The sequence below is a fragment of the Metopolophium dirhodum genome, chromosome 9 (genome assembly GCF_019925205.1).
Source record: "Metopolophium dirhodum isolate CAU chromosome 9, ASM1992520v1, whole genome shotgun sequence".
In the NCBI taxonomy this organism is placed as follows: domain Eukaryota; kingdom Metazoa; phylum Arthropoda; class Insecta; order Hemiptera; family Aphididae; genus Metopolophium; species Metopolophium dirhodum.
Genome location: NC_083568.1, coordinates 25986454 through 26000523, shown reverse-complemented (window position 1 = coordinate 26000523; position 14070 = coordinate 25986454). Strand labels below are relative to the sequence as shown.

Sequence of the window (14070 nt, the reverse complement as noted above, 5' to 3'; positions counted from 1 at the left end):
ATCTTTTTACGTTATTATTATTATTATTATGGTAAAAAAAAAAAGAAACAACAGAATAGAGCGAAAAGAAAAAGAAATTGCTACGTTCTAACAATAATAGTAATAATAATAATAAAAACAAAGCTTTTCATTTATTTCATATTATCGAACGCTGGATCCGCTGCAGTTATGTTGATAACGTGTTTAATATTCGTACGAATTATTCAGATCTATTTGATCTCGCTGCATTGTAGTGCCATCGTCTGACGTATCCAAGTGAACTGCAGCGCTCCGGTACACGCAAGATGACGCGACCCGATGCATTCCGTGTGGACACTTAATGCTAGGCACATCTATGGAAAAAATAAACAAAATAATTTTGAAAATATTTATTGGTCCGAGACGGACCCATAAATATTGTCTTATAAGTATATTATGCGTGAAAACAAGTTTGAGATCATATTTGGTACACGCCGCCCGCACCACCACATACCGTATCCAAGGTCCGAATCGTTAGTGGTCGTTAGTGCGAAAAAAAAATAAATACGTTGAGTTCGAGTCGAAAAAAAGTTGTTCCTTCTACGTACAACCAACGCGTAGGGTGCTAGTGATTTGATTCTAGTTCCACACATCCCCCCCCCCCCCCCATCCACCGATCGCCATTTTAACTTCGGTACCAAGCCATGGCCAATCATTAGCGCAGCTCGTTAGTACAAATGCAAATCATATATTATGCTATATAAATATATATGTGCACGACACTTAATATTTACATAAAACAATAATATATTTTAATATACAGTATAATATAATAGGTGCCTATTGTAAAATGTATTAGTTTGAAAATAAACCGCATACGCTTACATCATAGTAATTACATTTTAGTATTAATTGTCTATATTTTATAGAAATACTTTTCAGAAGTAGGTACTTATCAAAACTGTACACGAAATTTGTGCTCGAATTTTATTTTTGTCTTGTGAAGAAAATTGGAAGATCCAGCTATAATATCTTAAATTCCCTTCTGCATATAAAATACTTAATTAATCGAGGCTCATTTAAATTGTGAATATTTCACGGATAGAATTGTTTTGAATAAAGATATACCAAAACCTAAATCAAATGTCTTTTGTTCGTTAACAACCTTATCGAAATGCAAATTTCTTTGAAATAAATAAACGATTTAATTCTTAATGTTTTGAAATTGTATCTTTTAAAAACATTACATATAGGTCAGTATACAATTCATGTTATAGGTCAAAATTTCGAATTGGCTCAATTGTTTTCTAGACTCATGATATTGAAATATAATTGATATACTTTTTAATACTTATTTGAGATAATATCTAAATAAATAATAAAATTATCAGTGTTTTTTTTTTTTTATTAGACGCGATTATTGATGAGTTGTGTGAACATTTTTTTTAACTCGTTAAATTTCAGTGGTATATTAGTCGATAGGCAATAACGTAAGTTTAATACTGGATATATATTTTATAAGACTATTTGAATATGACAAATGATAATTAACTGAGTTTTATATATTATATAAAATTGAGTTATTTACATTTTTTACCTAATGAGATTTTCAAAAATAACTTTTCTGCAACATAAATTTAAAGCTTGCTATATATTATATAATACAGTGATTCATATGATTAAAACTGTTAAAATAATGACAATATGTAAAATGTCATTTTTTTAATCAAACTTAAATAAATTACAATAAAGCATTTAAGTTTCTAAAATGTCAGATATAATAATATATAATAATATATATTAATCAATAAATTACAAAAAAAATATTGGAATTTGACTTACGAATATTTTCAAAAACGTCGTATTATATTGTTTTCTTATATTTTATAAAACGTTAAAATTTTACTTACTTATTATAGAACAATAAACGGCAGTGAACATGACGAGTAGAAAGAAAATGTTGTATTTTAATGCACGTTTGACGCACACGAAAAAAAATATGACATCGCACATTTGTGCATGTTCAAAGTACTGAATCGAATTGTGACAAAAATATCATATTGATGACATTATTTGTGTTAAAATAAGGTGACATATTCGTTCAAACAGTATTGGGTGATGGATGATAAATACAATTGTTCATACTTTATAAAAACCAATATTTATTCAAATATATAATATTATTACAATATAATTTAATACAATATGTGTTTGCGTTTATACGTTCACTATTTAATGTATATGATTCATTGTCAATGAAACCAGACTCACAGTTAGTTTTTCATTACTGGGATGAGTATAAGCATAAGTTCATTACGAAATCCACCGATTACCATTTTTATAGTTACCTACTTAATTAATATAATAATAATTATCATATGTACCTAAAGATAATATGTTAGGAATAACTTTTCGTTTGGTTGTTTGTTGTTGTTTTTAAGGTTTTTCAGTATAGCAGTTATTTTACAGTTCAATGTTCAAAAACTTATAATGTAATACTTAGGTTTTTATAAGTCTATAAAATATCCAAGTACATACTATTGGTTAGTATTTGTTGAATAAATAATTCTCAAAACTCCTTGGTTTAATTTTTTCATGATAAATCAACGTCATAAAAGAGCATAAAGTGCACTGGAAATGTGATACACATAGAAATATTTTTTACAACACATACAATTTAAAAATAATAGGAGTTAAATTATTATTATAAATATTCTAACTAAAAAAAAACTCGTGCTTGTTCGTTTTAGAAGTATTTAAGTTAAATTTTAATCAATTTAGTACGTTTTATACATTTGTATGGATTTTTACTAAGACAAATATATAGGCTATCGAACTATCTGTCTACTTCAGTTTTTAATAATATCAAATCATATTTTAGCAAGATATAAATAAAATGGCTATGACCATTATGTACCTATACAAAATATTAATATGCAAATAACCAATCGACCGCAACAAATTATTTAGTATTTTTCGAAATTTATTATTTTCCAGTTCATATTACGACGTTTGACGTTCGGAGAATATGAAATGGGTAATCCGTTGATTTCGTTTAATGTAAATTAATTCGAAATCGATAAATATTGTTAGATGGTTATTACTTATTTATTTTGTACAACAAACAAAACTCGCTCTGCTGTATACTAGGTTTCACTATATCGGATGTGTTAAGCATACTTATAAAAATAAATAAAAATGTACAGTTTGGTACCTATATTTCTTGCAAAAATATAAAATATAATATGTGGGAAAGATAAACACAATATGATGTTGTCTGAAAGAAAAGTTTTTATTACGCAACAAACGATTGACAGAGGTTTTTAAAATAGAAACATTTAAAATGAAGTTAAATTGTTTTAAAAATGTTAGTGAGTAAACAAAATGTAATTTTCTATTCGTTTAACTGAATTGCACAAACTGTTCAAAGAAATTGCTTTTCAAATATTGACGTTTTCTACTCTGCTCAGTTATATAAAAAAAACACCGAATAATGTACGAATTATTATTAAATATTAAAATAAAATCATATATTTGGGATGTTCGGGCTATCATATTTCACAATATTTTATGACTATTGTAATTCATCTTCGAAACATTAATCATTTTACATTTAGTAGAATTTATGTCATGAACTACTGCATTATTCTGTAATTTCAAAACGTAACTAAAAATATACGTTTAAAATGTAACAGCGCCAGGATTTATTAATCATTGGAATCGGTTTATATGATGTATCAATCACGCCGAATCAAAATAATGTATTATTAAATAATTGTTAATAACGTAATCCACACGTGAAAGAAAAAACCTTACATCCTCCAGTCTGATGCGAGAAAATAAATACTATTTACTTTTAATCATCTAATAAACATGGGGGTTCTGAAAATCTCACCAAAAGTGGCCTATAGGTAAGTGAGGTGCACTGCTAAAAAATATACAGGTACAACGAAGAAAAACATTTTTGAAAGAAACTTCAAGGATTCAAATCAACACTTTTAGACAGCCTGTGTAATAATTATAGATCAGTCGATTCAAACCATCATCATTAAATTAAATATTAATGATATGAAAAACTGTCCGTACGCAAGAAATATAACAAATTGATTCGGTGTTGTCATCGCTGCCGACAATTATAACAATTTTTTTTTTAATCGAAAACTGTTTTCGTGTCCAATTTCACTAGAACGACAAACCATGAATTCAAATGACACACTATAGTACACTACCGAATAATGCATTGTTCTTTTTTTTTTTTATTATTATTATTATTATTATTAACGTATACATTTGCTATTTATAAATGTGCAGCGTTTTGTTTACATATTTTTTAAAACACAAAAAAATATTGATATATGCTGTGCCCACTGTACACATCTATACGACCCATAATACGCTTACATTAGCATATTATAATAATATGTATTTATATAACATTATTATATACTTATTCAACTGAATCGTGAAAAGTCACAACATAAACAAACCGAGCGTTTATTTTACACATCAATATATATGCATGGGAATGGTGTACGTTATAGAAAAACAAACTACCAGTAACAATTATTATGTACCTATAATCTAATAAACCGCGAACAATGCACGTGTGTACGACATAATGGTATATATTATAATACTATATTATGTAGATGACATTGCCGACATTATTGTTCTCTCTGTTGGTTCTCTTTGTGTAGTTCCCTGCCAAGTATGCTGCAGAACGTTAAAATACTCCAAAAGAAAGTAAGGGTTTCATAAGATAATAAGCAAAGAAACGTTTATTTTACATGTCATTATCCATAATATGTATAGCAATATATATTAAATATGATGTATGTTTTGGTTAAAATAATAAGTTTTAGTTAGCAAGCAGTGGCGCAAATTATATTACATAACGTTTTGTTTACCTACAAATAATAGACAAGAGGTTCCTAAAACTTTTCATCGCATATGTACAAAGCGACAGTGAAAAAAAATTAAATTTTTGCTAAACATTATTTTATTTGACATGTTTTTTCAACGGCCGACAATATTGTTTTAGTCGCAAAAAAAAAAAAAAACAAAAACTAATACCTGTAAACTACATATAATTTACTATAGGTACGTCATCATAATCATAAAAATAATTATCGTTTTTATCGTGGATAAGTTTCCTGGTCGGTTTCTCGTTTCGGATGCTGCTGGTCGATGTGACGAAATCACGAAATTCTCGTAGGTAGGTAGACGTTCGAACTGCATACGGCACATAATTATAAAATATGATACAAAATATATTACACATCATTCAATGTATTAGCATAATATAGAATTCATATCATCTACGTCATTCGTTGTTGCACTGTTATACGGGTCACAAACAGTGCTCGACTTGGAAAAATCAAAGTAGGGGGACTCCCTCTTAATGCCCCTCTTTAAATCATATAAAAAAGTATTATAAATAATCAATTTGAAAAAAAAAATTTTAAATTAAAGTTAATATGATAAGACATAGATAAATACTAATTATATATTATTATATTATTAATAACAAGCTCAAAAGGATAAAAAAGGTGATTTAATTTAGTTTAGTAATAATTAGTCAATGTTAATAAATTAATATTGGCTTTTTTACATAGCCCGTGGTTATGAAATAATCCATAAGACAGATCGTGATGGTATTTCGGGCATTTTGATAAAAATTCAGTATGACGAAGCGTCCCGTGCGTTCCCCTTAAAAATAATATTAGGGGTACGTTAAAACGCCAAAAAAATTATTTTGGGGGGTCCCTTGGTACCTGCGCCCCCCCCTCCCCAAAGTCGAGCGCTGGAGCCTTACGGATGAATTACAATAATATATTTACTCATATCATCGCGACCACTGTTTGACGTTCCTGTGGTTGGCGTACTTGCTGTCCCAGGGCCTGTCCAGGACGCTCGAGTACCTGTCCCGCAATCTGGTCAGGTACGTCTTGACGGCCGCGTTGTTCCTCTCGCCAAGCCTGACGACCGGGCCCGGTGGCGCGCCGCCGCGCAGGTGCCGCATCACGTCCCTCTGGGCGGGCCGGTCCAGCGCCGGGGGGCGGATGCCCGTGGCCGCGGCGGTCGGCGGCGAGAATAATACAAACATCGCCGGTGCGACGAGCGCGAAAAACCAACGGGACGGCCGCATGACGATTTTCGTACTGTAGCGGGCGACGACGGACGCGCGATATAAATTATAATATTATTATTGCTGTACGGCAGACGGCGAGACACTGTTCCGCGGCGGTAATATTGAAAGACGGAGACGACGGACAACAGCGATAATGATAATATCGCGCTCGGCGATAATACTATTATGGTCGAACGTGCGCGGTAGGACGTGTATTATAATTGTACATACAATATTGTATTTTACCGTTTTACTCGATCGAAACACGTCGTAAAGTAATAATAATAATAATAATAACGTGTAATATTATTATAACGCGAGTCGTTTATGCGCCGGCACTGCTGTTTTTGACAATATTAATACTACGCGTCATATTATTAGTATTATTATTGTTATTATTATTATTATTATTATTATTATTATTATTATTATTATTATTATTATCATCGTCGACATCAAAATAATAATACGTCGTACGTATGCGGAAGGGCCATTTTTTATATTTCGTGTTCGACGCTCGTTCGTAATTCGATACAAGCCACGAGACAATATTATAATATTTTACTGGAGACGGCACCCGATGACTCAAGTAGTACTTACCTAAACATAATATTATTACAAGTGGGCATATACGAGTGGTGATGAGCGGGGAGTCAGATTCCTCCGTGGCCTGTTTTTTTTCTTATGAAAATATGCGAATTTTTAGACAGAAAATAACTGTGGTCACGCACTAGGTACGACGTAGAGAGCAATAATTAATAAACATAATGTATAACCTACAACTAATACCTTCGACCTATCTACCTATACCTATTATACGTGGTAGGAATTTCGGGCGCACTGATAATGATAATATTAATAATAATATGACACTGGACACGGGCGGGACTGATAATAAAATATATTACACAATTTTGAACGATACCGAAAAAATTAGCCACGGTTGTATGCGATTTCGCGATTTAAACTATTTCGTTGAAAAAATAATATTTGAAATGTGAATTTTTTGGTGCATTTATCGGCCTGCACATCACACCGGCCACCATACTACAATATATATATGCGATATGCATACATGTACACATAATGGATGGGTGCAAGCACGAGTAGGTGCAGTGTGCATCTACGACGATAGGTAGCTTAAAGACAAGTCTGTGTTGTAAATAATTAAATTGTATGTAAACATTGATTATTTGCGTTGTAGAAACCACGGGAATTCCATATAGCGTCGTACATAGAACGAGACATTATAACGTGACACGACATAATATTATTATAGTGTTGTTATCTTGCCATTTATAATTTTGATGGATCACTACATTTCGAGTTCGGATGATACAAACAACGAGAACGGTGTTGCAATGCTAATGTAGCGTTATGCACCTCGTTTCCATTTCTTTGGAATTCGTGTTTCCTTCAAACTTTTGACAATGATATACATATATACTTGAATATTGTTTGAAATTGCATTGTAATGTATACCAAAAAACATATATTTCGTTTCATCCCAAAACAAACCTATACAGGGGGGTGATCCATTTGACGTGGGACACTCACTCTTTCGGAATACACTACCACTTTTGAAAATATTTATCATATTTACATAATTTTAAGCCGCTACGAAACAACATTTTTGGAAAAAAAAATTTTTTTTATCGTTACTATTTCACACATATTTCGGACATCGGAAATCGGGAGCCACTAATTGTTCCCAACTTTGTAGAGTGGAGATGTGGTAGTCACCTAAATACCGTAAAATGATCGAACGTAAAGCTGAAACTACATCAAATATGTATTAATTAAAAATATAGAGTTTATTGAGTAAATGCCCTTTTTTTTAATAATATTTTAATACTTACTCATAGGTATATAATATTTGCGTTATTTTAAGTACAAAGATACTAGAATAAATCGTACATAATAGTCCATCAGAAATATTTAGACTACCTATTTTCACAGTTGGTTATTATTTAATATCTTTTTTTTTTAAATTAAAACTATTAATAGTTTCAGTCGGCTTTGTTCTTTTATGACCAACGTTTTATTTTCTATAAACGTATTATTATTGTGTTTACCAATTGAATAACTGAATGCAATATTGTGTAGATACCTATATTTCCTATGCCGTGACAGGCATGTAATACTGCACTTGTATAAACATTAAATACGATCACACTTTTTATCATGTATTTATCTCAAACATTTTGACATAGTTTCATTTTTTATTTAGAAAAAACTTTTTTTTAAAAAATAAATTACTGCTGCTGCTGCTACTTTAAACATGATTAATTGATTGTAAATAAAAACAAATTTAATTAAAAACGAACTGCCCTTGCATCCTTTATTGCTATAATGATGAATGTAGTTAATTTTTGTACAATATGAGCGAAATAAGGTTTTACACTGGCACTATAATTGGCTTAAAATTTGCGAGATTTTTCCAACCGGATCAAAATATAGTATTACCGTATGGTTTTTAAAATAATAATATTACACTTGAGTTCTGCTAAAGACTTATTTAATTTTTCAAGGTTAAAAAACAATTGTAATCCTTTATATTAAATACCAACCTGTAGCTCATTATAATAATATATATCTGGACACTGTGGCTGTATTTTAAAATAATGTAAAAGAGTAAATTGAAATGTAGTATTCAATATACTTATAATAATTACGGGGTTTTGTCGAGTACAAAATATCCAACGTCACAGAAAAAAAAAAATACTTTTTCATTTCACTGAAATAACACCGTCCGTTTAAAGCAACATTTTTGGCATCGGCATTCCTTCTATTATTTAAATTGCTTTGAAACATTTTCTCTGAAATGTCCGTCTTAATTCTTGTACAAGAAAAAAAACTTCTGTTTTTCTTATTCTTTACTAAACTTGACTGGTACAATACAGAAATGAAATAGATTTTCGAGTGAACATTTTTATGGCACAGAATCGTTGAAACGCGAATGTACAGAACTGTAAAATACATTTGTTTCATCAATACCGATATTATTTTAATAGGAACAAAAAAAAATGACATTGCTGATTCATTAAAATAATTGAAATTCATTACGATCTTATACCGTGCTTATACCGAGCTACACAACAATATAACACCCATCTAAAAACCAAGTGTGAAGACTTGTATAATATCATAATATGACTTTACGAGACTAAAATATAATGGTAAAAATACAAGTACAGTTTCCAAACTTTGATTACCGTATTATTTTTAGATATGTATATCATGTATGCACCTACTTTGTGTATTTTAGTGCTCCACGGCCGCGGCGTTTGTTCCCGTTAGGTTAGGCTAGATAATAATAAACTCACCCACTAACCAAACTTCAAAACTTACACAACTATTTGAATAATTAATAAGAATTATTAATTCAAATTTTAAACATTTCCATCAATTAATAGTTGATACTATTAAATATGTCGGATTTCAACAAAAAAAAAAAACACTAACACGACAGTGTTGTGATTTCATTTTTAATTGAGTAAAACGAATAACTATATCACGTTAAATGCAGCTCTTATATTGTATAAGAGTATAATTATTATTATTCTGAAATAATATTGTCCAACATCATACTTGAAAAATATTAGTTGGAAAAAAGTTGTTGGCAGGAATAAAAAGTAGAAACGGCGAGTCTCACCGGGCGAGATATAACTGTGCCGTTGTTGTGTTTAATAAGATGGCAAAATTACAATAATATTTTATAGCCCATACTTAAGTTGCTTTAAGAAAGTTTCATTATTTTCTATACGTTTTCGTTGAACTTGTTCTTTTAAAGGTGTTATGACATTTTTTAACCTGGTCAATTATGGTTTGTCTGTTTTAATATCTAATAACACTTGGAAACTTATTTTTACAAAATGTGGACATGCTATATCTATGCACGGGTGCAGTGCCAGACATTATGTAAAACGATAGGTACGTGTGGCTGTGCTGGAATTATAATAATGTTCGTTCAAACGATGATCTCAAAGGCAGAAATCCCACAGGATTATTAAATAGTGATCATGCATATTATTATATACTTCGGTAACACATATTATATGATTTAATTAATTGATCTCCCCACTCGTCGTTTAGAATATAATAGTATTATGTTTCGTTAAATAAAATGTGACTTTTCGGTGTAATATAAATCAGTCATAAATTAATAGAACATAATATTATTTTAACCGTTCATTAGTAGTTTGATGATAAAATATATGCGAAACTAAAGATTGCTATATAATATGTAACCACATTAATTTTGATTAAAATTTAATAAATAATTGTATTCGAGTTCCTAGAATGTACAATGTATATACGTAGGTACCTATGTATACTCTAAGTTTTAACGAACATAATATTATTATTATTATTATTACATATTAAAAACTCTATTAAAATTTTATTTGGATATACGAGAAATTGATTAAATGTGTTTAGACTTTATAATACAATATAGTTTTAATAAAAACGTTCAAATTCAAAGTTTCTTATTACGGCTGCCGATGTATCATTTTATGATGGTTTCATTTTGACGAAATACTATTCCCCAGTGAATTATTATATTATATATTTTCTGTATGAATACGAATAGGTTCTTAAAAAAAAAAAAAAAATGTACTGTGCATAATTCAAAAGAGTTCACCGAAAATGTAGTAATTTTATTGCCATTTTCCAAGTACTTTTTTTAAAAAACCTCTTTCGTGTTTTACAACAATCTAGTAATGTATATCTAAATTCCCATACAAAACCTTTTTTTAAGTGTATATTAAGTAGTTTTATAGCACAAACGCGTGAATTAAATACATATAAAATTCATATTTTGATAGTTTTGAAGTTGGTTTTTACGTTTTATACGCACAGACTGTCCGACGCTTATCGGTTACATCTGCTGCGAAGAAAACAAAAAAAAAAAACAAAAAAAAAAAATAGAACAAAACAAAAATGTGTCTAACCAAAGTAATTGATTTAACAAAATATTTTATTTCAATAGTGTAGGTAAACACCGTGTTTCACATGTGAATAATTAACGTAGTCGACTTCGGTTTTTTTTCCGTCCACGTCCGATTGGTCGGCCTACACATGAAATCGACATGTCCTACTGTGTGATGTTATACATCACGTCATGATACAGCCGACTGTCAAAAATGTTTTAATAGTGTTTCAAAACGATTATATTTGAGTAGTAATAAAAAATAAAACCAAGCAAGGTTTTTTGCCATCCGAAATGACACGAAGTGAGCAACAACGGTTCTCCGCAAAAAAACTTTGTTCTTCTAAGTTCTCGATCAATGACAACGGAAAAATGTGTATTTGATAATGTTATGATGGTTACGGAAACAAAAAACTACGAAGAGCGATACGCACTACTTTCAGTAAAACAATTGTGGACAAATATTGTTAGGTTTTACTTAATTTCAAGCCAAGACTTGATGAATTTGAACAGTAAATTGAAATTTATTTTCAATTTTATTATTCATAGAAAATATTAAAAACTAGTTTTAGCTCAGGGAACATCAAAAGGCATTATTAATATTAGAATATAGATACAAAATTAAACGGTACATTTTCATTCACAATAGTTACACTTCTTTTTAATCATGATTTTTTTTTTACGTTAACAAGATTTTTATTTATTGTGTCTAATTTTCTTGCAGCGTAGAATAATATTATTACCATTGACTGCTATCTAATTATAGGTTTATGTGGAACGATTTAATTTATCTGCAATTTAAATGGTCTTATTATAACGTCAACACATTGTGGAAAATAATTATCGAATGCGTTAAATAACTGTAGTATCAGACTGTATTTACCTAACCTCTCTACATATCATTTTATAAATCATTAAAATTGCGTCGTTGTTGTGCTAAATAATATCACCAGACTTAATGGAATTATTTCTAGAATTTTCTTTCATAACGTTCTTACGTTTATTATTTTTTACACACAAATCGAGTTTATATTGTTTTAAAAGAACGAATATAATTTACATGATTCATTCGAATATCTCTGCGGACGCGGTTATTATAATATATTATTATTTGTATATTACGTATACAGATATTACCTAACCGTCGACATTCCTGCAAAAGTGTATAAAACGTAACCAGGAAAAAATATTTGAACAGTTAAAAAATGTATTTTATTTTATACCGAAATATTTTTTTTTACTAGAACTCGGTATTATAAAATATAAAAGCTTTCATTCGGTAAAAACACGACCAAACCGCCAAACACAATGACATGTGATAAAATGATGGGTCCAATGTAATAAAAAGCTGAACGAGAGGCTGAAACGACATTCGCCAGATTAGTGGCTACTGCAGGCTAGCTGTACTGATAAAAATAACTCGACGGTCCGTTTCATTCCGTAAAGTTGAAAAGTGTTTTAATTAATTGCATCGACCCGATATATCGCTGAAATATGAAATGTTCATAATAGGTACAATGGTTTTGCTTTGATACAATTTATTATTAAATTTATCATGATACACACACACACATTAAAGTACGAAATATTGTAACAACTATAATGAGTAATGACGCGTGCAGCTGTAATACAATATTCAATTATTATAAGACGATATTTATTTTTTTGTATAATGCTTGTTCATATATTATTATAAACGTTTCAAATTCTATATTTTACTGAAGAGTGTACATAAATAAAAACAAAATCATATAATCAATAGATACACGTCATTTATATGTAATTCGATCATATTTGTAATTATAATGAATGAACGAGAAAAAAGGTCTTTTACCTAACGAAATCAGTCAATCAGTATGCATCCACCAACAATTTTATTATAATTCCGATTACACAGCGCCTTACACAGCCACTAAAACCTAATTTTACTAAACTTTTACTTTCAAATATCTTGTAAATACATGATATAATATCTATAATTATTTAAACCTAATTCAGTCTTTTATATCCAGTTTTTCTCATCCTACGCTATTCAAAATTAGGTAGTTAAAACTCATCACATATGTAGACAAATTAATTTTCTCGATTGACAATAACGAGATACTAAACAGTTTTACTCAAGATTTATGTTATAAATAATTGAAAATTGTGTGGGCCAAAACATCTTGTGATTATAGATACAAGTTTTAATTGTATAGAATTGCAATGAACATAATAGTATTAGTAAATAAGTTAAAGTTGTAAACGGTTATTGCAGCATGCCGTTGTTTAAATAAGTGCAAACATTTTAGTGTAACGGATATAGTAAAAAAATTAACCAACATTTTAGTAATTAGAACAAAATAAAGTAAACATTTGACCAAATGGACCTATGTTTGAATTTTTGAACAAAAATACGTTTTACGAGAAAAATAATTCTAATATTTCTAATAAAATTAATAACGTAATATTATTTAGTGTCGATATTATTGTAGCATTGATTTCCGATAAAATATAGTTAATCAATTACCAATCAATTTGATTTCCAACTCAATTTTACCATATGATATTATGCGATAAATGCATTGATTAAAATATATTATATTATTTGGAAACAATGACAACATGGTGGTCACATTGAGAGGTGTATTATTAAGATGTAATACAAGTTTCTTGATATACTTACGGACATACGGTCAACATTTTGATAATCGTAGTTACAAAACAGTGAGCGTGTAGCTTTTTCACTTTTGGTTGAAAAGGCATCGGTAGTAGCTAAAAGCGTATGGACGTGAGGGGATTTCCTTTGGCTGCAAACAGTGTTATGTCCCCACGAGAGTTGCCCTTTGTTGTAAAAAAAGAAATAAATCTGCCAGATGAAATTGATTTTACTGTTAGGTCTTACGTTTGTATACCTCCATGCCAAATGGTTAGTTACCTACCTACCTACTCTTAATTTTGGTTTGAATAAAGTACAATTATTTTTTAGTATAGGTATATAATTTTAATATATATAAAATATTATTCAGGCATAAGAGTTAGATAATAATATAGTTGTCACATTGTATTG

General features: G+C 29.7%; 1 long non-coding RNA gene across 1 annotated transcript; it reads right to left on the bottom strand.

Moving 5' to 3' along the window:
- Position 1: 1 nt before the first annotated feature.
- Positions 2–7087, bottom strand: LOC132952029 (uncharacterized). The gene is made up of 3 exons (XR_009665437.1): positions 5799–7087; positions 1869–5190; positions 2–332 (listed from the first exon to the last, which is right to left on the bottom strand). It is a non-coding gene; the product is annotated as an uncharacterized LOC132952029 (long non-coding RNA).
- Positions 7088–14070: the final 6983 nt, after the last annotated feature.